Below are 25,751 nucleotides of genomic sequence, written 5' to 3' on the forward strand. Positions count from 1 at the left end.
TCCGAAAAGGAATATGTATGTGGTACAGTAAGCAAACCGACTCCAAAACAATTTTTAAGGCAATATTTATCCATTTTGGAATATTTAGAAAAATAGAAAAATAAGTAGCAGTCCGAGAAGGACACGAGGGCCCCACGAGGGTGGTGGGCGCGCCCCCTACCTCGTGAGCACCTCGTGTGCCTTTCGAACTCCGTTTTCTTGCACGTTACGTATTTTAGTCGGTAAAAATTCATTATATAACCTCCCGAAGGTTTTGACTCCCGTATCACGCAAACCTCCTCTGTTCTTGTTTCGAGCTGTTTTCTGTCAGGGTTTTCCAGGCTAGGCATCATGTCGTCTCCCTTCTCCAACAATGGTGACAACGATGCTTGGCTAATGAAGATAGATCTGAAGAGGGAAGAACCCACGAGGGCCAACAAGGATGAAAGGATCAAGAAGGCCACGGAGGATCAAGCTCCGGCAGCAAAAGACATCCTTCAACTTGATCATAACCTTCTTACCCCAACTAAGATCGAAGCTTTCAAGATGATTGAGTTAGCTCGTATACAAAACAAGTATCTCACACAATAAAATATTTTGTTGAAGGAGCATATTGTTGCACTCAAGGGCATTATTCGCAAGCTGGAGGACCTCTTACGCTCGATGTGCGATTATCCGCCACCTCCACCTTCTTCACCAACAAAGGAGATATAATCACATGGGTATGGGCACTCCCCTTGGCAACTGCCAAGCTTGGGGGAGGTGCCCCAGTATCGTATCACAATCACAACTCCTATCTTTACCGTTTTTCTTAGTTCGATCCTATTAGTAGTATCTTGATCTAGTAGAATAAAGTTTATGGCATGAACTAGTTTTGAGTTTTGCTTTATGATCTCTCTTTGTAATCGAGTCCGTGAGCTATATATAATAAAGATTAGTGTTGAGTCAAGGGCTTGATTATTTTGCCATGATCTTGGGTGGATAAAAGAAAAGAGAAAAAGAATAAAAAGAAACAAAAAGTTCATATTGATCTTATTGAGAGTAATGACTTCACATAGAAAGAGTATGATGATTAAAAGTTGTTGGGAGTTGGCAGACATAGCTTTGGTCATTGTTGCAATTAATAGGAAGTAATAAGGAAAGAGAGGTTTTCACATATAGATATACTATCATTGACATCTTTTATGATTGGGAGCACTCATTAAAATATGACATGCTAAAGAGTTGATGTTGGACAAGGAAGACAACGTAATGAGTTATGTCTTTCTTATATCCGAGATAAAGTATGTTGTCATGGATCCTCTAACTTGTTGAGCTTGCCTTTCCCCCTCATGCTAGCCAAATTCTCAGCACTAAGTAGAAATACTACTTGTGCTTCCAAATACCCTTAAACCAGTTTTGCCATGAGAGTCCACCATATCTACCTATGGATTGAGTAAGATCCTTCAAGTAAGTTGTCATCGGTGCAAAGCAATAAATATTGCTCCAAATATGTATGATTGATTGGTGTGGGAGAAATAAGCTTTATACGATCTTGTGATGTGGAAGTAATAAAAGCGACAGAATACATAATAAAGGTTCATATCACAAGGGGCAATATAAAGTGACGTTATTTCGCATTGAGATTTTATGCATCCAACCATAAAAGCGCATGGCAACCTCTGCTTCCCTCTGCGAAGGGCCTATCCTTTATTATTATCTTCTACCTTATGCAAGAGTCATGGTGATCTTCACCTTTTATTTTTCATTTTATCCTTTGGCAAGCTCAACATGTTGGAAAGAACATGATATATATATATCTAATTGGATGTAGGGGAGCATGAACCATTATTGTTGACTTTACCCTTGAGGTAAAAGGTTGTCGGGCAAAACTATAAGCCCCTATCTTTCTCTGTGTCCGATTAAAACTCCGTAACCACAAGTATTGCGTGAGTGTTAGCAATTATGGAGGACTAAATGATAGTTGAGTATGTGGACTTGCTTTTTAGCTCTAACATAGACTCTTTCTGATGTTATGATAAATTGCAATTGCTGCAATGACTGAGATTATGGTTTGTTGGAGCCCAATAAGGTTTATGATTTATTCTTTTGCATTGTGAATAGATCATCACTTGAACATAAGTAATCATATGACAAAATCTATATATGTTGCTGTTATGAGAATAATCATGATGCCTTCATGTCCATATTTTATTTTTTATCGATGCCTCTACCTCTAAACATGAGGACATATTTATGGTTATCGGCTTTTCGCTTGAGGACAAGCGAGGTCTAAGCTTGGGGGAGTTGATACGTCCATTCTGCATCATGCTTTTATATCGATACTTATTGCATTATGGGCTGTCATTTCACTTTATGTCACAATACTTATGGCTATTCTCTCTTATTTTACAAGGTTTACATAAGGAGGGAGAATGCTGGCAGCTGGAATTCTGGGCTGGAAAAGGAGCAAATATTAGAGACATATTCTGCGCAACTCCAAAAGTCCTGAAACTCCACGGAACATCTTAAAATAAATAAAGAAAAATCCTCGCCAAAGATGAAGGCCAGGGGCCCACACCCTGCTCACGAGGGTGGGGGACGCCCCCCCCCCTAGGGCGCACCCCTACCTCGTGGGCCCCCTGGTGGCTCTCCGACGTCCATCTTCTCCTATATGAGGTCTTTCGATGAGAAAAAATAGGAAGAAACTTTTCGAGACGAGACTCCGCCGCCACGAGGCGGAACCTTGGCGGATCCAATCTAGAGCTCCGGCATAGCTGTTCTGCCGGGGATACTTCCCTCCGGGAGGGGAAAATCATCACCATCATCATCACCAACGTTCCTCTCATCGAGAGAGGGCAATATCCATCAACATCTTCACCAGCACCATCTCATCTCGAAACCCTAGTTCATCTCTTGTATCCAATTCTTGTCTCAAAGTCTGGGATTGGTGCTAGTAGGTTGCTAGTAGTGTTGATTTACTCCTTGTAGTTGATGCTAATTGGTTTATTTGGTGGAAGATCGTATGTTCAGATCCTATATGCATATTATTACCCCTCTGATTATGAATATGAATATGCTTTGTGAGTAATTACGTTTGTTCCTGAGGACAAGGGAGAAGTCTTGCTATTAGTAGTCATGTGAATTTGGTATTCGTTTGATATTTTGATAAGATGTATGTTGTCTAGCCTCTAGTGGTGTTATGTGAACATCGACTACATAACACTTCACCATTATTTGGGCCTAGAGGAAGGCATTGGGAAGTAATAAGTAGATGATGGGTTGTTAGAGTGACAGAAGCTTAAACCCTAGTTTATGCGTTGCTTCGTAAGGGGCTGTTTTGGATCCACATGTTTCATGCTATGGTTAGGTTTACCTTAATAATTTTGTTGTAGTTGTGGATGCTTGCAATAGAGGTTAATCATAAGTGGGATGCTTTTTCAAGTAAGAACAGCACCCAAGCACAGGTCCACCCACATATCAAATTATCAAAGTACTGAACGCGAATCATATGAACGTGATGAAAACTAGCTTGACGATATTCCCATGTGTCCTCGGGAGCGCTTTTCCTATTATAAGAGTTTGTTCCGGCTTTTCCTTTGCTACAAAAGGATTGGGCCACCTTGCTTCACTTTATTTACTTTTGTTACTTGTTGCTCGTTACAATTTGTCTTATCACAAAACTATCTGTTACCACTTATTTCAGTACTTGCAGAGAATACCTTGCTGAAAACCGCTTATCATTTCCTTCTGCTCCTCGTTGGGTTCGACACTCTTACTTATTGAAAGGACTATGATAGATCCCCTATACTTGTCGGTCATCAGATATCTTCCCGTGAGTCCCTGATCTTGATCGTACACGTTTGCGTCTATGATTAGTGCACGGTCAAATCGGGGGCGTCACAGATACCTCCCAAGATGGGGCCCTTAGTACGGTTAAGATTTAACTGCTTTGCAATAATAGCACCCATACTAAATGTGCCATCACGAAACAAGGCATGGCACAAAATAACAATATTAGGGGCGCTAAGGTTGCCACAGTTTTCGCGACCAATTAAGCATCTACTAGAAAATATTGCAAAGTAACGTAAAATAGGAAAATGTATGCTAGTGATTCTCGCATCGGAAACTTTCCTCGTTTCCCCTACAGCAATTGTATCAATAAACCCTTCCAGATTGTCACGATGCGGTTCCTCTACACTGCCCTCAAAAGGGATCAAACAAATCCGACAAAAGTCACGAAGTGACATCTCCTTATGCTCATCATATAAGTAAAATTCCACCGAAAGTGGTGTGATCCTAGCATGGATATGAAAGTTTTGCACAAAGATATTGGTGAGTAAGAGATATTGTTCGCCTTGGTCATGGAGGAAGGCGGTGAGGCCTGCATTCTCAGCCAACTCATAGAAATAATCATAAATCTCGGCTGCTCTCAAGAAATCATCACAAGGCCATTCACACGGCCGAACTTCGACGGTGCGAGGGAGATTATATTTGGGCCTCTTATCCTCCTCACTTTGCTTGTCCTTCGAGCTTCGGCTTGACGAGCCCCTCAAAAATCTCTTCATTATTTCCTCAGCGGGGATATGCATGTCCCCAACAATAAGAATATCATATTTCTTCTTGACAGTAGGTAGAGGAAATTCAAAACCTCCAAAAATAATCTATGGAATTTTTCCAATAGAGTTTATACTATGAACTTGAGGTTGTTTCCTCGAAAAGTGTACCGTATGCTCATTGCCATTAACATGAAAAGTGACATTGCCTTTGTTGCAATCAATAACAGCCCCTGCAATATTCAAAAAGGGTCTTCCAAGAATAATAGACATACTATCATCCTCAGGAATATCAAGAATAACAAAGTCTGTTAAAATAGTAACATTTGCAACCACAACAGGCACATCCTCACAAATACCGACATGCATAGCAGTTGATTTATCGGCAATTTGCAAAGATATTTCAGTAGGTGTCAACTTATTCAAATCAAGTCTACGATATAAAGAGAGGCATGACACTAACACCGGCTCCAAGGTCACATAAAGCAGTTTTAATATAGTTTCTTTTAATGGAGCATGGTATAGTGGGTACTCCTGGATCTCCTAACTTCTTTGGTATTCCACCCTTAAAAGTATAATTAGCAAGCATGGTGGAAATTTCTGCCTCTGGTATCTTTCTCTTATTTGTAACAATATCTTTCATATACTTAGCATAAGGATTCATTTTAAGCATATCAGTCAAACGCATACGCAAGAAGATAGGTCTAATCATTTCAGCAAAGCGCTCAAAATCCTCATCATCCTTTTTCTTGGATGGTTTAGGAGGAAAGGGCATGGGTTTCTGAACCCATGGTTCTCTTTCTTTACCGTTCTTCCTAGCAACGAAGTCTCTCTTATCATAACATTGATTCTTTGATTGTGGGTTATCAAGATCAACAACAGGTTCAATCTCTACATCATTATTATTGCTAGGTTGAGCATCAACATGAACATCATCATTAACATTATCACTAGGTTCATGTTCATTACCAGATTGTGTTTCATCATCAGAAATAGAAATATCATTGGGTTTCTCAGGTGTGTCAACAACAGGTTCACTAGAGCATGCAAAGTCCTACCATTTTTCTTTTTCTTCTTTTTAGAAGGACTAGGTGCATCAACATTAATTATCTGAGAATCTTGCTCAATTCTCTTAGGGTGGCCCTTAGGATACAAAGGATCCCGAGTCACTTTACCCCCTCTAGTTGCAACTCTAACAACAAAGTCATTATTCTTACTATTTAATTCATTGAGCAAATCATTCTGAGCTTTAAGTACTTGTTCTACTTGAGTGGTAACCATAGAAGCATGTTTACTAATAAGTTTAAGTTCACCTTTAACACCGGCCATATAATCACTCAAGTGTTCAATCATGTAAGCATTATGTTTCAGTTGTCTACCCACATAAGCATTAAAATCTTTTTGCTTAACCATAAATTTATCAAACTCATCTAAGCATTGGCTAGCAAACTTAGTAAGAGGGATTTCAGCTTTATCATATCTATAGAGAGAATTTGCCTTTACTACCTGTGTCAGGTTATCAAGACCATGTATTTCTTCAACAGGCGGCAAATTAAGACCATGTATTTCTTCAATAGGAGGTAAGTTCTTAATATCTTCAGCTTTAATACATTTTTCTTTCATAGATTTCTTTGCCTCTTGCATATTTTCAGGACTTAGAAATAGAATACCCCTTTTCTTCAGAGTTGTCTTAGGAGTTGGTTCAGGAAGTGTCCAATTGTTTTCATTAGTCAACATATTATTCAATGGAATTTCAGCTTGATCAACAGTTCTTTCCCTGAAAACACAACCATCACAACTATCCAGGTGGTCTCTGGAAGCATCGGTTAGTCCATTATAAAAGATATCAAGTATTTCATTTTTCTTCAAAGGATGATCAGGCAAAGCATTAAGTACTTGGAGAAGCCTCCCCCAAACTTGTGGGAGACTCTCTTCTTCAATTTGCACAAAATTATATATTTCCCTTAAAGCAGCTTGTTTCTTATGAGCAGGGCAATTTTTAGCAGAGAAGTAATAAACCATATCCTGGGGACTACGCACACAACCATGATCAAGAGAATTAAACCATGTCTTAGCATCACCCTTTAATAAGAACGAAAATATTTTAAGGATATAGTAGTAGCGAGTTTTCTCATCATTAGTGAACAGGGTGGCTATATCATTTAATTTAGTAAGATGTGCCACAATAGTTTCAGATTCATAGCCATAGAAAGGATCAGATTCAACCAAAGTAATTATATCAGGGTCGACAGAGAATTCATAATCCTTATCAGTAAAAAGATAGGTGAAGTAGCATAAGCAAGATCATATTTCATTCTAGCATTCAGAGATTTTTGTTTCAGCTTAGCTAATAGTTTCTTAAGACCACACCTATCATTGCAAGCAAGAAAGTCTCTAGCAGTTTCTTCATCCATAACATAACCCTCAGGAACAACAGGTAATTCATATCTAGGGGGAGAATCTTCATCATCACTTTCATCAATATTATCAGTTTCAATAATTTCATTCTCTCTAGCCCTAGCAAGTTGTTCATCAAGAAATTCACCAAGTGGCACAGTAGTATCAAGCATAGAAGTAGTTTCATCATAAGTATCATGCATAGCAGAAGTGGCATCATCAATAACATGTGACATATCAGAATTAATAGCAGAAGCAGGTTTAGGTGTCGCAAGCTTACTCAAAACAGAAGGTAAATCAAGTGCAGAGCTAGATGGCAGTTCCATACCTCCCCTCGTAGTTGAGGGAAAAATCTTGGTTCTTTGATCTTTCAAGTCTACATAATGATAAGCATATATAAATCCCAAGTGACTCAAAGAATAGAGCTATGCTCCCCGACAACGGCGTCAGAAAATAGTCTTGATAACCCACAAGTATAGGGGATCACAACAGTTTTCGAGGGTAGAGTATTCAACCCAAATTTATTGATTCGACACAAGGGGAGCCAAAGAATATTCTCAAGTATTTGTAGCTGAGTTGTCAATTCAACCACACCTGGAAACTTAATATCTGCAACAAGGTATTTAGTAGCAAAGTAATATGATAATAATGGTAACGGTGGCAAAAGTAATATTTTTGGGTTTTATAGTGATGGTAACAGTAGCAACTGAAAAGTAAATAAGCCAAGAACAATATATGGAAATCTCGTAGGAAATGGATCAGTGATGGAGAATTATGTCAGATGCGATCGATCATGCAACAGTTATAATATAGTGTGACACAGAACTAGCTCCAATTCATCAATGTAATATAGGCATGTATTCTGAATATAGTCATATGTGCTTATGGAAAAGAACTTGCATGACATCTTTTGTCCTACCCTCCCGTGGCAGTGGGGTCCTAGCGGAAACTAAGGGATATTAAGGCCTCCTTTTAATAGAGTACCGGACCAAAGCATTAACACATAGTGAATACATGAACTCCTCAAACTACGGTCATCACCGGTAGTGGTCCCGATTATTGTCACTTCGGGGTTAATGGATCATAACACATAATAGGTGACTATAGACTTGCAAGATAGGATCAAGAACTCACATATATTCATGGAAACATAATAGGTTCAGATCTGAAATCATGGAACTCGGGCCCTAGTGACAAGCATTAAGCATAGCAAAGTCATAGCAACATCAATCTCAGAACATAGTGGATACTAGGGATCAAACCCTAACAAAACTAACTCGATTACATGATAAATCTCATCCAACCCATCACCGTCCAGCAAGCCTACGATGGAATTACTCACGCACGGCGGTGAGCATCATGAACTTGGTGATGGAGGAAGGTTGATGATGACGATGGCGATGGATTCCCCTCTTCGGAGCCCCGAACGGACTCCAGATCAGCCCTCCCGAGAGAGTTTAAGGCTTGGCGGCGGCTCCGTATCGTAAAACGCGATGAATCCTTCTCCCTGATTTTTTTCTCCCCGAACACGAAATAATGGAGTTAGAGTTGAGGTCGGTGGAGCGTCAGGGGGCCCATGAGGCAGGGGGCGCGCCCAGTGGGGGTGGGTGCGCCCCACCCTCGTGGATAGGGTGTGGTCCCCCTGACGTGGATCTTTCTTCCAGTATTTTTATATATTCCAAAAATAATCTCCGTTGATTTTCAGGTCATTCCGAGAACTTTTATTTCTGCACAAAAGTAACACCATGGCAATTCTGCTGAAAACAGCGTCAGTCCGGGTTAGTTCCATTCAAATCATGCAAGTTAGAGTCCAAAACAAGGGAAAAAGTGTTTGGAAAAGTAGATACGACGGAGACGTATCAATTCCCAAAACCCTAGGGGAGTCGACAAAATATTGATCCAGCCGCCACAGAATCCAGAACCACCAGATCCAATCTAGACACCATCTCGGATGGGGTTCACCACCTCCATTGGTGCCTCTCCGATGATGCATGAGTAGTTCTTTGTAGACCTTTGGGTCCGTAGTTAGTAGCTAGATGTCATCGCTTCTCTCTATTGATTCTCAATACAATGGTCTCTTGGAGATCCATACGATGTAACTCTTTTGCGGTTTGTTTGTTGGGATCCGATGAACTTTGAGTTTATGATCAGATCTATCTCTTTTTATATCCATGAAAGTATTTGAGTTTCTTTGATCTCTTTTATGCATGCTTGCTTATAGCCTCGTATTTCTTCTCCGATATTTGGATTTCGTGTGGCCAACTTGATCTATTTATCTTGCAATGGGAAGAGGTGCTTTGTAGTGGGTTTGATCTTACGGTGCTTGATCCCAGTGACAGAAGGGGAACCGACACGTATGTATCATTGCTACTAAGGATAAAACTATGGGGTCTATCTCTACATAGATAGATCTTGTCTACATCATGTCATCATTCTTATTGCATTACTCTGTTTCTCCATGAACTTAATACACTAGATGCATGCTGGATAGCGGTCGATGTGTGGAGTAATAGTAGTAGATGCAGGCAGGAGTCGGTCTACTAATCTTGGACGTGATGCCTATGTAATGCTCATTGCCTGGATATCATCATGAGTATTTGAAGTTCTATCAATTTCCCAACAGTAATTTGTTCACCCACCGTTTGTTATTTTTTTCGAGAGAAGCCACTAGTGAAACCTACGACCCCCGGGTCTCTTTCTCATATTATTTCCCTTTGCGATCTAATTTTATTTGCTTTTATTTTCAGATATATTAATCCAAAAACCCAAAATTGCTTTGCTGCACTTTATTTTATTATCGATCTATTTATTCAATCTAGTACAACTTTTCCCGTCACGCACCAATTTCTGGCACCGTTACCCGAAAGGGATTGACAACCCCTTTAACATGTCGGGTTGCGAGGATTTGTTATCTGTGTGCAGGGGTTGTTTACATTGTGTTGCTTGGTTCTCCTACTGGTTCATAATCTTGGTTTCATATATGAGGGAAATACCTACCGCCGATGTGCTACATCATCCCTTCCTTTTTGGGGAAATACGAACGTAGCTTCAAGCAACTTCACAAGGAATTTCTGGCGCCGTTGCTGGGGAGGAGCTTCAACATATACCAGGTTCCTAATTACAAATCTCATCTCTTTGCAATTTACATTATTTTCCATTTGCCTCTCATTTTCCTCTCCCCCACCTCACAAAAATTTGCCGTTTTATTCGCCCCTCTTTTTCCATTCGCCGTTTTCTTGTCGGATTTGTTTTTGAGTGCAATCTTGTTGTGTGGTCATCATGACTCAAGAGAACACCAAGTTATGTGATTTCTCAAATACCAACAACAATGATTTTATCGGCACTCCGCTTGCTCCTCCCGCCACTAGTGCGGAGACTTGTGATATTAATACTGTTTTGCTGAATCTTGTTATGAAAGACAAATTTTTCGATACTCGTAATGAGGATGCCGCGTCCCATCTTAATACCTTCGTGGAATTATGCGATATGCAAAAGAAAAAGGATGTGGACAATGATGTGGTCAAGATGAAGTTATTTCCGTTTTCTTTACGTGATTCTACAAAAAATTGGTTCTCTTCTTTGCCTCGCAATAGTATCGATTCTTGGAATAAGTGTAAAGATGCTTTTATTACTAAGTATTTTCCGCCCGCAAAATTTATTTCCCTTAAAACCCAGATCACGAATTTCAAGCAACCTGAACATGAGCATGTTGCACAATCTTGGGAAAGGATGAAAATGATGCTAAGGAATTGCCCAACTCATGGGTTAAATCTTTGGATTATCATACAAAAATTTTATGCGGGGTTGAATTTTGTTTCTCGTAATCTTTTAGATTCCAGCGCGGGTGGTACTTATATGGAAATTACTTTGGGTGAATCCACCAAATTGCTTGATAATATTATGGCAAATTATTCGCAATGGCATACGGAAAGAGCTCATACTAGTAAAAAAGTTAATTCGGTTGAAGAAATTTCTTCTTTGAGTGAAAGAGTTGATGCTCTTGTGAAATTGGTTGCTAGTAGAAGTGCTCCTATTGATTATAATGATATGCCTTTGTCTACTTTGATTGAGAAAAATAGTGATGCTATAGATGTGAATTTTATCTCTCAAAATAATTTCAACAACAATGCTTATAGAGGTAATTTTAATCCTAGGCCTTTTCTAGTAATTCCTCTAATAATACTGGTAATTCATATGGAAATCAATCTGATAATAATAATAGGAACACCTCCGATCTTGAGAATAATATTAAAGAATTTATCAATTCACAAAAAGTTTTCAACACTTCCATAGAAGAAACATTGAGTAAGATTGATGATTTGTCTAGAAGTGTTGATAGAATTGCTGATGATGTGGAAAATCTCAAGATGAAATTTTTTGTGCCTAAAGTTGATGAATCAATTAAAGCTCTTTATGTTTCTATCGATGAAAGTAAGAAAAGAACCGCTATGCTTAGAGCTAAAAGAGAATTTTTAGAAAAAAAGCATTTTCTAATGATTTCTTTCGCAAAAGTGATGAAGATCTTAAAATGATTGGTGTTTCTTCTATTGGTTCCTTGTTTAGTAAAGTTAATATTGATGAAAAAGGGACCGGAGAAGAGTAAACTTTAGGTACAAGGCGTCCCAATATTTCGGAGGGTGAAAATCTTGTCGAGAAAATTGATAAAAGTGGGTTTGAAGAGGTCAAAACTTTAGCTAGTGATGTGCCCACTCTTTTGGATTACAAAGCCTTTAATTATGATAGTTGCTCTTTGATTGATTGTATTTCTTTGTTGCAATCTGTGAAAAATTCACCTCATGCTTATGAAAAAAATAAAGCTTTTAGAAACATATTATTGATGCTACGATGAAAGCTTCTGAAGAAAACTTGGAATTAGAAGTGTCAATTCCTAGAAAATTGCATGATGAGTGGGATGTAGGGTAACGCAGCAGAAAACAAAAAATTTCCGACCTACGCACCGGCCCAGGACCACTATGGAGACTGCACACATGGTTTGATCCTTTTTCGTTACCGACTCGTAGCGCAGCGGAAGTAGAGTCGATGACGAACGGCGGTGCAGATCCCCGTAGCTAGGATTTACAACCTCCCAACCGCGAGGATGTATACCCTCATCCGCCCCACAGACAGCCCTCTGGGAGGCGGTCGGACAGTCCCGCGGACGGTGTCGTGGACAGCCCTTCGGGAGGACCGTCAAAACTCGGACGATCACTCGGACAGCCCTTCGGGAGGACTCACAGAACTCGGACAGTCACTTGGACAGCCCTTCGGGAGGCACTCTCAAAACAGCCCCTCGGGCAAAAGGATCGAAATTACGACCTCTCTACGGGGTTGCACACATATGGTGTCATCTATCCGGCAGGGCTTCGCCGTCCAAAACTAGTTCCTACCAGAACCTAGACATCCTTTCGGCTCTACGAAACTATTTTGCTGGGAGGGAGAGAGAGAGCCAGATCATGCATGGCATTTGTATGAGAGAAAGAGTGTGTCTTTATGCAGCCCCCTCCACCCCTATCTATAGGCCAAGCCCAAGGGTGGCTTCTCCAAGAAGCCAAAGGGGATAATACCAAAAGGCCCTCAAGGTGACTTCTCCAAGAAGCCAAGCAAAAAGCACTTTCACTGTTCACGACCACATTTTTCAGCGTCCATTCGAACAGAAAATATTTATGTGGGCTCATAACATTTCCAATACCCACTAAAATAATTTTCATTGCGTTCTGAACCAATTTTTGTTTAGTGAATTTCATCTGCGAAAAGCAAACAAGAATGCATTTTCACTATTCATGAAGACAATTTTTTGCGTCCATTAAATCCAAAAAAAATTCTGTGGGTCTTAGAATCATTCCAGTACCCACTAAAATGATTTTGGATTCATTCCGAAACAATTTCAGATTAGTGAATTTCATCTGCGAAAAGCAACCAAACCGGTACCGACAGCTCCAGAACAATTCCAGCTTTTATCCCGGAAAATTCCAGAAAGTTTCCAGAATGGCTCTGGCACCCTCCAAGAATTATCAAGCATGTGTCAAAACCAATTTGACTTAATAGTATATCCCGAAACAACTTTCGGTTTCACCGAAACTCATCCGATGACCTCTCTTTGCGGAACTTTTCAGCTGGCCGAAACATTTCGGTGTCCGAAACTTTTTCGGTGATTTTCTCTCAAACTCTCTGTATAGTATTCAGCAGATAGATGACCCTTAATCGTGTGACCCTATAGGTTCGGTGAAGCATAGACATGACCGGAACACTTTCCGATCAATGATCAACATCGGAGCCGTGGACACCCATATTGACCCCTGTACCCACACGAATGAATATTCGAGCGAACCTCCAGTTGCCGTGTTCTATTCCTGTTGCTTCGTGATATGTTACAAATACCTGAGGTGATACATGTTGGCATCCCTGTATCAACAACTTGTCCACTATGCCAGTTACCTCGTTACCGGTATTGTTCTCTTTTCTTGCTCCCGTGTTCCGGCATCCCCGTGATCAAATCACAAAGTGTCTGGCCAGACGATGATGTATACCGTAACACTGAGAGGGCCTAGAGATATCTCTCCATCATCGGAGGAGCAAATCCCAATCTTGAGCTATCAAGTTACTTGACATACTTTTCCATGAACCCGTAAGCCGCCGTAATAGCCACCCATTTACGGATGACGTTTAAAAAACCCCAAAGTTCATGAAGTAAGCATGAAGAAACTCGATGCTCTCATGGTCCAAGGAATCATGCAAACATTAACCATCTCTGTGTTATGTGCCATTAACTTGTGATGAATGAATCTCATAGCATAACATCAATCCGAGTCGATTCAACACAAATGTTCTCTTAACATTGTGCCCTCAAAGTTGTTGGCATAGACATGCCCATGACCAGGAAAATAGAACCATCATGCAACACTTGAGCTAGTCTTAGAGGCCAGACTAACAATACTTCTTACCGTTTATTATTCCACATGTGCATATGAGTCTTCCTCCGAGCCTCGTGTTATTGCAGACTCGAGAACCATAGAAGTTATAGCATGGAACATAAACATAATTATGAACTTGGAGATAAATAATATAATTTATTATTGCCTCTAGGGCATATCTCCTATAGACTCCCACTTGCACTAGAGTCAATAATCTAGTTAATGCTAATGCACTTTACACCTATGGCATACTGGTGTAAAAAATGCTTCGCATGTGGTATAGCCTGATGTCCATCGGATCTGACAACTTCAACTCCATGTGTACTGCATATCCTCATGTTTTCATGCTTTCACAAAATTCATATTTTGTGCGGACTTGGCTTTGTATATATATGAATCATTGGTTGAAACCTGATTCTTAGACTGAGTTATGGAGCAGCTATCTGCAATAGTGTCACATTGACCAAAGCCTTCTTGGAACCATACTAAGTTCATGAATGAACTATATGATTCAACATCTTTGTCTTTGTCTCTTCTAAAGCGGCAACATACTTCGCCTTTGTTATAGAATTTGCCACAGTAACTTGTTTGGAACAATTTCCAACTAACTGCACCACTATATTGTGTGTTACACAAAATCCTCAATTTAAATCGAAAATTGCATGGAGAAATGATGAATATTGTATCGATGTAACCTTTTACAACGAACTCTTCATGATCTCCACTTGCGAGAAAACATGTCATCAGTGCTACTTTAGTACTCAATGATCCTTTTTCACTATTGTCCCATGATCAGTACTTTTGATCACTTTGGTATCTATACTCGCAACATCTTGGGAGTATTGGAGATATCTGGTTGTTTTACATACCATGGAATACATGATTAATCCAAACACAAGAGTGTGTAGAATCTCCATCATGTATTTTGCTCATCAGTGTTTTGGGACACTGATTCTTGCAAAAACTCTTTCCATGTGACTTCGGCAAGAATCACTCCTTGTCGTTCTTAGTGCTAAACGGTTTTAGCATCTTGTCAATATGTAATTTTTCTCAGCCCTATTAGGTAAATCTATCTCCATAGATCATTATGCCTAATATCAAGGCTATTTAGCCCAAGCACTTCATCGAAAAACTATTTTCAAATGAAGTCCTAATTTGTGTCAAGAAATTTATTTCCAATTAACAATGTGTCAAGCACACAAGGTTTTCAGAATTATTATTATGCTCCCACTTACTTTCTTGAAACCACAAGCATCTTCGTTACCCATTGATGAAGTCAAATCCCTTTGACCATTCCATAAAAAACGAAGATTCCAACTCCATTTTGCTCTCTTCTGTCCATTGCTGGAACTCTGAGGCTAGCATACTTACTAGCATCCTTTGGACCGACAAAATACTTTGGAATGTATCACATACAAGTCCTGGGTTGTAATTTCATTTCATGGAAATTCTTTTGTCATCCATGTTTCATATCTCACGTTTTGAAATATGTATTAATTGCTAGTTAAACCCGAACTGACTTTAAGCATTGCTACGGTGAGACAATCTCATTGTAGTCAACTCCTTGAACTTGTTATTGCAACAAGTCGAGCTTAATGGATAAAACATTTTTATCCATATCAGTTTATAGTCCCATTACAATCCGTTAGACTCCAAGTCTTTCGGAGGGTTTATCAAGATTTAAATCTTGAATCATTTATGGAAACTATCTCGGATTATATTGGCATTCAGCCAATTCCGGAGTTAGGGCCCATCAACGCTTCCTTGTGTATCATAGGTATACTGTTGTCTAACAACAATATCTCGTTTGCGCACCTGAGAGGTTTGCATGAGCTTTTGCCTATGTTGTTCAGCTACAAGATCGACCGAAGTCCATACATGTAATGTAGAGGCTTCCGTATCAGTCGCAGTAGGAAACTCTGGAATTACTTCCAAGGTTCCTTTCCTTTGACCTGATGATGAAGATACTTGTTATCTCGTCGAGTTGCGCTGTCCTCCCACTTACCCTTTTGTAAGAACTATTCTCTTTAAAAGCATACCGTTTTGTGGCAAAAATCCTTTGCCTCGGTATATTGGTGGGGGAGTACCCAATGACTTGGGACAACTTACAAAGTAGCACTTGTCTGATTTGGAATAGGTTTGTAACCTTTTATACAAGCCCCATATTCCAAATGTTAAGAAAAGATATAACATGGTTGGGCGTACCATACCATGCCGTCATTTTAACAAACCTGATGGAGCTCTTTTCAGTGTAAAAGCCGCAGTCTCTAAAGCATTACTCTCTAAAAGTGATAATGACAAATTTATTTATGTCATCTTTGATCTTACCATGTCATAAATGGTTTGATTACATCTTCAAGACATTCCACTCATAGTGGTGTTCAGGGAGTTGTAAGTTATGAAAATCTTTTCACAACTCATCAGACATCCGCTAAACTTGTAACTCAAATATTCCTTTCTGCAATAGAATTGCAGAAACATAATTTCCTTGTTACAATAACTTCTACTTCATTTTTGAAAACCTTTCGAATGATTTCAAAAGATCCAGACTTACGTCTCATCAAGCAAATATCCATATATCTACTTGAGTCATTTATGAAGATATACAAATCCACTACTTGCAACAACATTTATTGAACTACACACATCAAAATGTATGATCACCAATAAGTTTGTTGCTCGTTCCTTATGGCCCGTGAACGGTATTTCAGTCACTTCACTTTTCAGAGAAAAGTTGCAAGTGCCAGATGATTCAAAATCAAATGACTTCAAAATCCATCATAATGGAATTTTTCCATGCGGGTTTCTCCAATGTGACCAAATGCAGTGCCACACATGTGTGGTATTCTCATAGTCTTGCGACATTTAGCATCAGTGTTATGGATGTATCATTTTACCATCAATATTCATAACATATATCCCATCTTGGATGGAAGCATGGCCCTTCATGTTATTCATAATATTGAACAATAATTGTTCTTTTATGAACAACCCTTTTGCAATAAACATTGTGCAATGGGCTAGAGTGTAAGGAACTCTAAAATGAATTATGAAAGTAAACATAGAGGCAATATATTACTATCATTATTCATAACATACATCTCATTCATAATGAAAGTATGGCCCTTATGTTTATTCATAATACTAAACATCAAAAGTTCTCTTATGAACAACCTTCTTGCAAGATACCTTATGCAAAGGGCTAGAGTGTGTGAAACTCTAAAATGAATTATGAAAGAAAGTACATAGGTAATACACTGATGGAAGGTATAGTAACTTTTACTATGTTCCCAACATGTATTAAAACCTCATTCCTGGCCAATCTTTTAGGCCATAGTAGTTCTTACATCGAGTTGCAACAAAATGCAATCGAGCGGGTATCTTTGTGATTAACTCACAATACCCTAGAATTAGTGATTAACATGTTTAACCATAACTCCCAAGAACTATATCTTTGACCAGCCTTCTATACATCAAAAACTTGTATGACATTCATACATGAGCTGGATATTCCAGTCATCTTTCTTTCTGCCTTTATACTTCTAACAGTTTAACTTTTAGTATTTCCTACTCGCAAAAGAAGCACCCAACTTAAGAGTGACGTTAGCCCCGGACTTCCTAGGAGTGTAAGTATACTAACACCCTTTGGACACTTCCTTTCTCTTTAAGTTGTTGTTTTATTCACCTTTCATCATATGACAGGCGTTCTTCTGGATCCCTCTCTTACAATTCTAATGCATAGTAAACACTTTACTAATAATTTGCAAACAAACATTGCTTTGGATATTTCATATCTTTCAGCCTTTGTTTGTATCTGAAAAATAATTTTCAGTTCCATGAATATCACATAACTATCCCAAAACTTTCAAAGTTCGGGTTTCATGGAAGCAAACATATTGCACTTGACCGTATTGGAATTCTAGCTTCTGGATCAAAGGACGAGAGTCTCATCATCCATTCCATTTAGCGGTAGTATACTGCGATAGGACAAAGTCCTTCTCGGCACTTTTGAGGACAATCCTCACATTAAGTTCGGGTTTCATGGAAGCAAACATATTGCACTTGACCGTATTGGAATTCTAGCTTCTGGATCGAAGGACGAGAGTCTCATCATCCATTACATTTAGCGGCAGTATACTGCGATAGGACAAAGTCCTTCTCGGCACTTTTGAGGACAATCCTCACATTACGTTACCAATCATAAAGTTTTAACCAGATATTTAACAGCTATTCAATTTTAACACGGAAGGTGGAAATGAGAGCCATTATTCTACAACTATTTTGCAAAAAACACTTAGACAGTGTTCATAATTAATTTCAATGAGAATCAAACATGTTAATTCAACAGTGTGCTCCCACTCAAATCAATATCTCTCAAAATTGATTATGAGTGACACAAGACCCGCATATACATTCAACGCCATTGAACGAGATGAACACTGATGGCACGAAATTCAATCGGTAGGCAAACTTGCCGATCACATCTCTATGTGACTCTTGTTCATCTTTCGATGGGCGTGTTCCGAGCTCAGGGAGATCCTTCCAGAACATCAAGACAAGATCCCTAATCATTTGTACCCAGGGAGATCCCACGATACCCCGAAAAGTTAGGTGCCGTGATGGTGCTACACTTGGGAGAACACTAACTACTTGATATTTTTTTGAGAGATCACCCTAATAAAAGTGACTACCGTGCAATCAAGAAGGGTGCATCAAGAGGGATAAACATCTCAGGAAATTCATAATAGCATGATATGGTATAGCCTCTTCTGACGGAGAAGTCAAGTATTTCTTCGTCTTCGGCATTCGCGTCGGTGTTCACCTTCACGAAGATTGCCACCACCTTGTTGATGCACCAGATAATATCGCTATCTCCATAGCGGATAAAATAAATGCATTACTTAAGGTTGACACGCAGGTCATTAAAGTGCAATCATATGGCTCCAGCCATCATGCCGAATCATGACATGCAGGTCATGTTAATTACATCATATAGTCATCTCATACATAATCAGATTATTGTGAGCATTTCTATACCACATCACATGCACATGCAAACCCTCCTGCAAAACCAAGTTAGATGCCTCTAATCGGTTCATGCAAAAACTTGTTTTTCGTGGCTTCTAAGGTTTCGAAACAAACCGAAGCTACCAACGTACATCATCAAGTATGTTAATTCAAGTCGCTAGATTAACTTTGCGGGGTGTATGAAACACGAGATAATAAAATCTTAAGCCCCATATTGAACTTCGTCATATGCATGACCCCCGTGCAGATCATATCTGCATTGCCCTTTTGTCTGCGAAATTTCATCTTTCTTTCTAACTATGGTGGATTTCAACGAACTGTTAGAACTTCGTTGATCAATTAGGATCACGGATTGCTAGAACATTGAAAATCCACCATGCCGTTATCAAGATCAGAAATATGCAAATTCCAGGGAAGCAATAAGAACATCGAGTAACAGATTTCATCTGCTACCGGCCCAAATAATTTTTAGTAATAGAACTCATCTACTACAAATTATATTGTGCAACACCCACACATCTCTATGTATTCTAGATCACAACCTGCATCTACGCATAGCACGGCTCATGATGTCACTGTTGTGATTATCCACCTTAATATTTCAATATTGATTTTAATACTGAAATACAGCACCAAGATGACCCGACTTTGTTCTATATCACTCATTTCAGTACTAAAATTCAGTATTGCGATTATCCACCTTAATACTTCTATATTGATCTCAGTACTGAAAAACAAAAGGACGATCACCCGACTCATTTCGGCATAAAATTTACTATTGCGATTATCCGTGTTAGTATTTCAGTATTAATTTGAGTACTCGAAAATAGCATGACTAACACATGACTCGGTTCTATATCACTAATTTACGTACTAAATCTCAGTATTGTGATTATCCACGTTAATATTTAATACGGAAAAACAACACCACGATGACCCGACTGAGTTGTATATTACTAATTTCGCTACTAAAATTCAGTATTGTGATTATCCACCTTAATATTTCAATACTGATTTCAGTACTGAAATACAGCACCAAGATGACCCGACTCTGTTCTATATCACTAATTTCGGTACTAAAATTCGATATTGCGATTATCCACCTTAATACTTCAATATTGATTGTAGTACTGAAAAATAAAACGACAATGAAAGTGCATTATATCGACTAGAGGGGGGGGGGCTGAATAGTCGATTTTTATGAATTCTTCACTGAGGAATTTGCAGGTGAGGAAATTCCTTAGCGAAGAACTACTACCAGCGGAATAACTATTCAAAAGTAAACATAACAGAACACAACCATTGTCATCATGATGAAATGAAGACAGGCACAGAGTACAGAAAGCGTAAGCACATGATAACACAGGATGAAGACAAACATACTGAAGAAATTGAACTGAGGAAATTGAACTGAGGAAATTGAACTGAGGAAATTGAGAAAATCTTCAGTCAAAGTCTTCAAGCACAGATATGAACATGCACACAACACAGTTATGAGGAAATGAAAGAGTTGAGGAAATAGAACCAGTAAGCTTGGTGAAGACAATGATTTGGTAGACCAGTTCCAACTGTTGTCTCAGTTGTACGTCTGGTTAGGGCGGCTAGGTATTTAAACCTAAGGACACACAGTCTCGGACACCTAGTCCTGAACACGCAGCTCAGGACACTCAGTCCTCACCGTATTCCACTTGAGCTAAGGTCACACAGACCTCACCCAATCACTCGTGGTAAGTCTTCAGGTGACTTCCGAACCTTCACAAACTTTGTCACTCGGCGATCCACAATTCCTCTTGGATGCTCTAGACCATGACGCCTAACCATCTGGAAGAAGCACAGTCTTCAAAGGTAACAAGCGTCGGATCCACGCAGGATCAATCTCTTCAGTGATGCTCAATCACTTGGGGTTTGTAGGTGTTTGGGTTTGGGTTTTCCTCACTTGATGATTTTCGCTCAAAGTCCTCGGAGGATGGGTTGCTCTCAAATGACAAGTGTCAGTTTCTCTCTGAGCAGCCAACCAGCTAGTGGTTGTAGGGGGTGGCTATTTATAGCCTAGGGAGCAGCCCGACATGATAAGACATAAATGCCCTTCAATGATAAGACCGTTAGGTGGATAGATATTTTGGGACAGCTGGCGCATAGCACAACAATGGTCGAAATTTTGAGTGGCGAAATCCTCAGGGCTATCATGTTCCTCACTATGTAGGCAATCCGCACTGGCGAATTCCTAACTCCTCAGTCAGAACAAATTCCTCAGAGACCAGAAGAACTTCGTCTCTGTCACTGAAGAATATGACTGAACTGTATGACATTTCCAATGGCTTCACTCGAAGGGATTGGTAGGTGTAGGATTTGAGTTGAGCATCATATGGAAATTTTTCCTTAGTATTTCCTCGACCCCCTTTAACAGTATGGTGTTTCCTATGACTCAAGAAAGAGAAAATGAAACTACGAAAACAAAAGTCTTCACGCTTCATCACTAGTAGAAAACAGGGCTTTGGTCCAGGCCGGGTCAGCCCATTAGTCCCGGTTCAGTCCTTAACCGGGACCAATGTGGGCATTGGTCCCGGTTCGTGAGCCCAGGGGGCCGGCCGGGCCACGTGGGCCATTGGTCCCGGTTCATCTGGACCTTTTGGTCCCGGTTGGTGGGATGAACCGGGACCAATGGGCCTCGTTCCTAGCCCACCACCATTGGTCCCAGTTGGTGGCTTGAACCGGGACCAAAGGCTCCCCTTTAGTCCTGGCTCATGTCACCAACCGGGACCAATGAGGTGCCTATATATACCCCTTGCTCGCGAGTAGAGCACCCCAGTGCTCTGTTTTTCTCTGGCCGAGGGGGAGAGGGCTTTGTGGTGCTCTAGCTCACCTCCTATGCACATGAGGTGTTCGATGGAATGCCCGAGCCACACTACTTAAGCTTTCTCCTCTCAAAGCTCGACCTCCAAGCTCCATTTCCCTCGAGATTTGTCTAGATTTAGCGGTCCGTCACGCCCCATCCCCGTCTTCACCGCCGTCGATCATCCGCGCCGATCTCATCACCGACACCACCGTGGTGAGCCTCTTGTTCTTATCTTCTTTCTGAAAGGAAAAATATTCTTACTTGTATGTTTAGATAGATACTTGTATCATTTTCTTACATTTATTATTGCATCTTATATAGTGCGATGGTTTTGGTATCCGCCCCCATCGGCCCTCGTCCTGTCTATGATTCGGATGTGGTATGTATATTATCTTTATAACTATTGGTTCATTTATTGTTTATGAAAATTATGCCGACCAACGTGACATAGATTTTCATTATCTAGGATGTATGTGAATCAGAAATGCCAACCGACCCTATTGTCGAGAGGTTAAATTTAGTTGAAGAAGAAAACAATTTATTGAAGGAAAAAATAAAAAAAAAATGAGGAGGAGAAGATGATATTGGAGTTGCATGTTGCGGATGTCGTCGATGATCACAAGATCAAGATGGATGCAATGCGCTTGAAGATTAGAAAGATTAGAAAATATGCCATTCATACCGAGGCTTGGTATCATTATGCCGTTGGATCAATTGTTACCTAGGTTGCAATTATGATCGCATTTGTTTTCGCATTGAAATGTTTTACATAGTTTCAATGTATTGTTTAATTAATTAGATGCTCTGGGGAGCTATATGTTGTTAGATGAGAACTATGTATGCACTTTGGTTTTAATGTGATGATGAACTTCTATTAATTTGGACACTTAATTATATATAATGCAGACAGATGAACCGGCAATGGATGTACGGTGACAGACACACCCGCGAGTACATTAAGGGCGTGCATGAGTTTCTCGATGCGGCTGAGGCAAACAAGCAGAATGGTTTTATGTGTTGTCCATGCACTGAATGTGGGAATACGAGGTCTTACTCTAACCGGAAAATCCTTCACTCCCACCTGCTTTACAAGGGTTTCATGCCACACTATAATGTTTGGACGAGGCACGGAGAAATAGGGGTTATGATGGAAGACGGTGAAGAAGAAGACTACGATGACAACTATGTGCCCCCTGAATACGGTGATGCTGCAACGGGGGGAGCTGGTGAAGATCAAGAGGAACCAGACGATGTGCCCGATGATGATGATCTCCGCTAGGTCATTGTCGATGCAAGGACGCAATGCATTAGTCAAAAGGAGAAGCTGAAGTTTGATCGCATGTTAGAGGATCACAAAAAAGGGTAATACCCCAATTGCGAAGATGGCAACACAAAGCTCGGTACCGTACTGGAATTGCTGCAGTGGAAGGCAGAGAATGCTGTGGCTGACAAAGGATTTGAGAAGCTACTGAAAATATTGAAGAAGAAGCTTCCAAAGGATAACGAATTGCCCGACAGTACATACGCAACAAAGAAGGTCGTATGTCCTCTAGGATTGGAGGTGGAGAAGATACATGCATGCCCTAATGACTGCATCCTCTACCGCGGTGCATACAAGGATCTGAACGCATGCCCGGTATGCGGTGCATTGCGATATAAGATCAGACGAGATGACCCTGGTGATGTTGATGGCGAGCCCCCCAGGAAGAGGGTTCCTGCGAAGGTGATGTGGTATGCTCCTATAATACCATGGTTGAAACGTCTGTTAAAAACGAAGAGCATGCCAAGTTGATGCGATGGCACAGTGAGAACCGAAAGAAAGATGCGAAGTTGAGAGCACCCGCTGACGGGTCGCAGTGGAGAAAAATCGAGAGAAAGTACTGGGATGAGTTTGCGAAGGACCCAAGGAATGTATGGTTTGCTTTAAGCGCGGATGGCATTAATCCTTTCGGGGAGCAGAGCAGCAATCATAGCACCTGGCCCGTGACTCTATGTATGCATAACCTTCCTCCTTGGATGTGCATGAAGCGGAAGTTCATTATGATGCCAGTTCTCATCCAAGGCCCTAAGCAACCCGGCAACGAAATTGATGTGTACCTAAGGCCATTAGTTGAAGAACTTTTACAGCTGTGGAATGAAAACGGTGTATGTACGTGGGATGAGCACAGACAGGAGGAATTTAACCTTAAGGCGTCGCTGTTCGTGACCATCAACGATTGGCCCGCTCTCAGTAACCTTTTAGGACAGACAAACAAAGGATACCACACATGCACGCACTGTTTAGATGACACTGGAAGTATATACCTGGACAAATGCAGGAAGAATGTGTACCTGGGCCATCGTCGATTTCTTCCGACCAACCATCAATGTCGAAAGAAAGGCAAGCATTTTAAAGGCGAGGCAGATCACTAGAAGAAGCCCGCCATGCGCACTGGTGATCACGTGCTTGCTATGGTCAATGATTTACACTACGTAATCTTTGGAAAGGGTCCCGGTGGACTAGCTGTTCCGAATGACGCTGAGGGACACGCACCCATGTGGAAGAAGAAATCTATATTTTGGGACCTACCCTACTAGAAAGACCTAGAGTTCCGCTCCTCAATCGACGTGATGCACGTGATGAAGAACTTTTGCGTGAACCTGCTAGGCTTCTTGGGCATGTATGGGAAGACAAAAGATACACCTGAGGCACGGGAGGACCTACAACGTATGCACGAAAAAGACGGCATGCCTCCGAAGCAGTATAAAGGTCCTGCCAGCTACGCTCTTACGAAAGAAGAGAAAGAAATCTTCTTTGAATGCTAGCTCAGTATGAAGGTCACGACTGGCTTCTCGTCGAATATAAAAGGAATAATAAATATGCCAGAGAAAAAGTTTCAGAACCTAAAGTCTCATGACTCCCATGTGATTATGACGCAACTGCTTCCGGTTGCATTGAGGGGGCTTCTACCAGAAAACGTCCGATTAGCCATTGTGAAGCTATGTGCATTCCTCAATGCAATCTCTCAGAAGGTGATCGACCCAGAAATCGTACCAAGGCTAAGGAGTGATGTGGCGCAATGTCTTGTCAGTTTCGAGCTGGTGTTCCCACCATCCTTCTTCAATATCATGACGCACGTCCTAGTCCATCTAGTCGACGAGATTGTCATCTTGGGGCCCGTATTTTTACACAATATGTTCCCCTTTGAGAGGTTCATGAGAGTCCTAAAGAAATATGTCTGTAATCGCCCTAGGCCAGAAGGAAGCATCTCCATGGGCCATCAAACAGAGGATGTTATCGGGTTTTGTGTTGACTTCATTCCTGGCCTTAACAAGATAGGTCTCCCTAATCGTGGTATGAGGGGAGACTGACTGGAAAAGGCACTCTTGGAAGAGATTCAATAATATGCAGGGACGGATATTCTTGGTCTCAAGCACACTACACAGTTCTACAGAACTCTACCTTGGTGACCCCGTATGTCGATGAACACAAGAACAGTCTGCGCTCCAAACACCCGGAGCAGTGCGACGAATGGATTACATGTGACCACATCAGGACTTTCAGCAGTTGGTTGGAAACACGTCTCAGAGGTGACAACACTGTTTGTGATGAGTTGTACTTGTCCAGGGGACCATCTTTGACTGTATTGACTTACAAAGGATACGAGATAAATGGGAATACATTTTACACGATCGCTCAAGATCAAAAGAGCACCAACCAAAACAGCGGTGTCCGCTTTGATGCAGCAACCGAGAGCGGAAATGATACATATTATGGTTACATAGTGGACATATGGGAACTTGACTATGGACCTGATTTTAAGGTCCCTTTGTTTAAGTGCAAATGGGTCAATCTGTTAGGCGGCGGGGTACAGGTAGACCCATAGTACGAAATGACAACAGTGGATCTGAAAAATCTTGGGTACACTAACGAACCGTTCGTCCTAGCCAATGATGTGGCACAGGTTATCTATGTGAAGGACATGTCTACCAAACCGAGAAAAAGAAAAGATAAGGAAGCGAATACATCATACGATGAGCCAAAGCGCCACATAGTTCTTTCAGGAAAAAGGGACATCCTGGGAG

This window comes from Triticum dicoccoides, chromosome 4A, assembly GCF_002162155.2.
Source record: "Triticum dicoccoides isolate Atlit2015 ecotype Zavitan chromosome 4A, WEW_v2.0, whole genome shotgun sequence".
Classification (NCBI taxonomy): Eukaryota; Viridiplantae; Streptophyta; class Magnoliopsida; order Poales; family Poaceae; genus Triticum; species Triticum dicoccoides.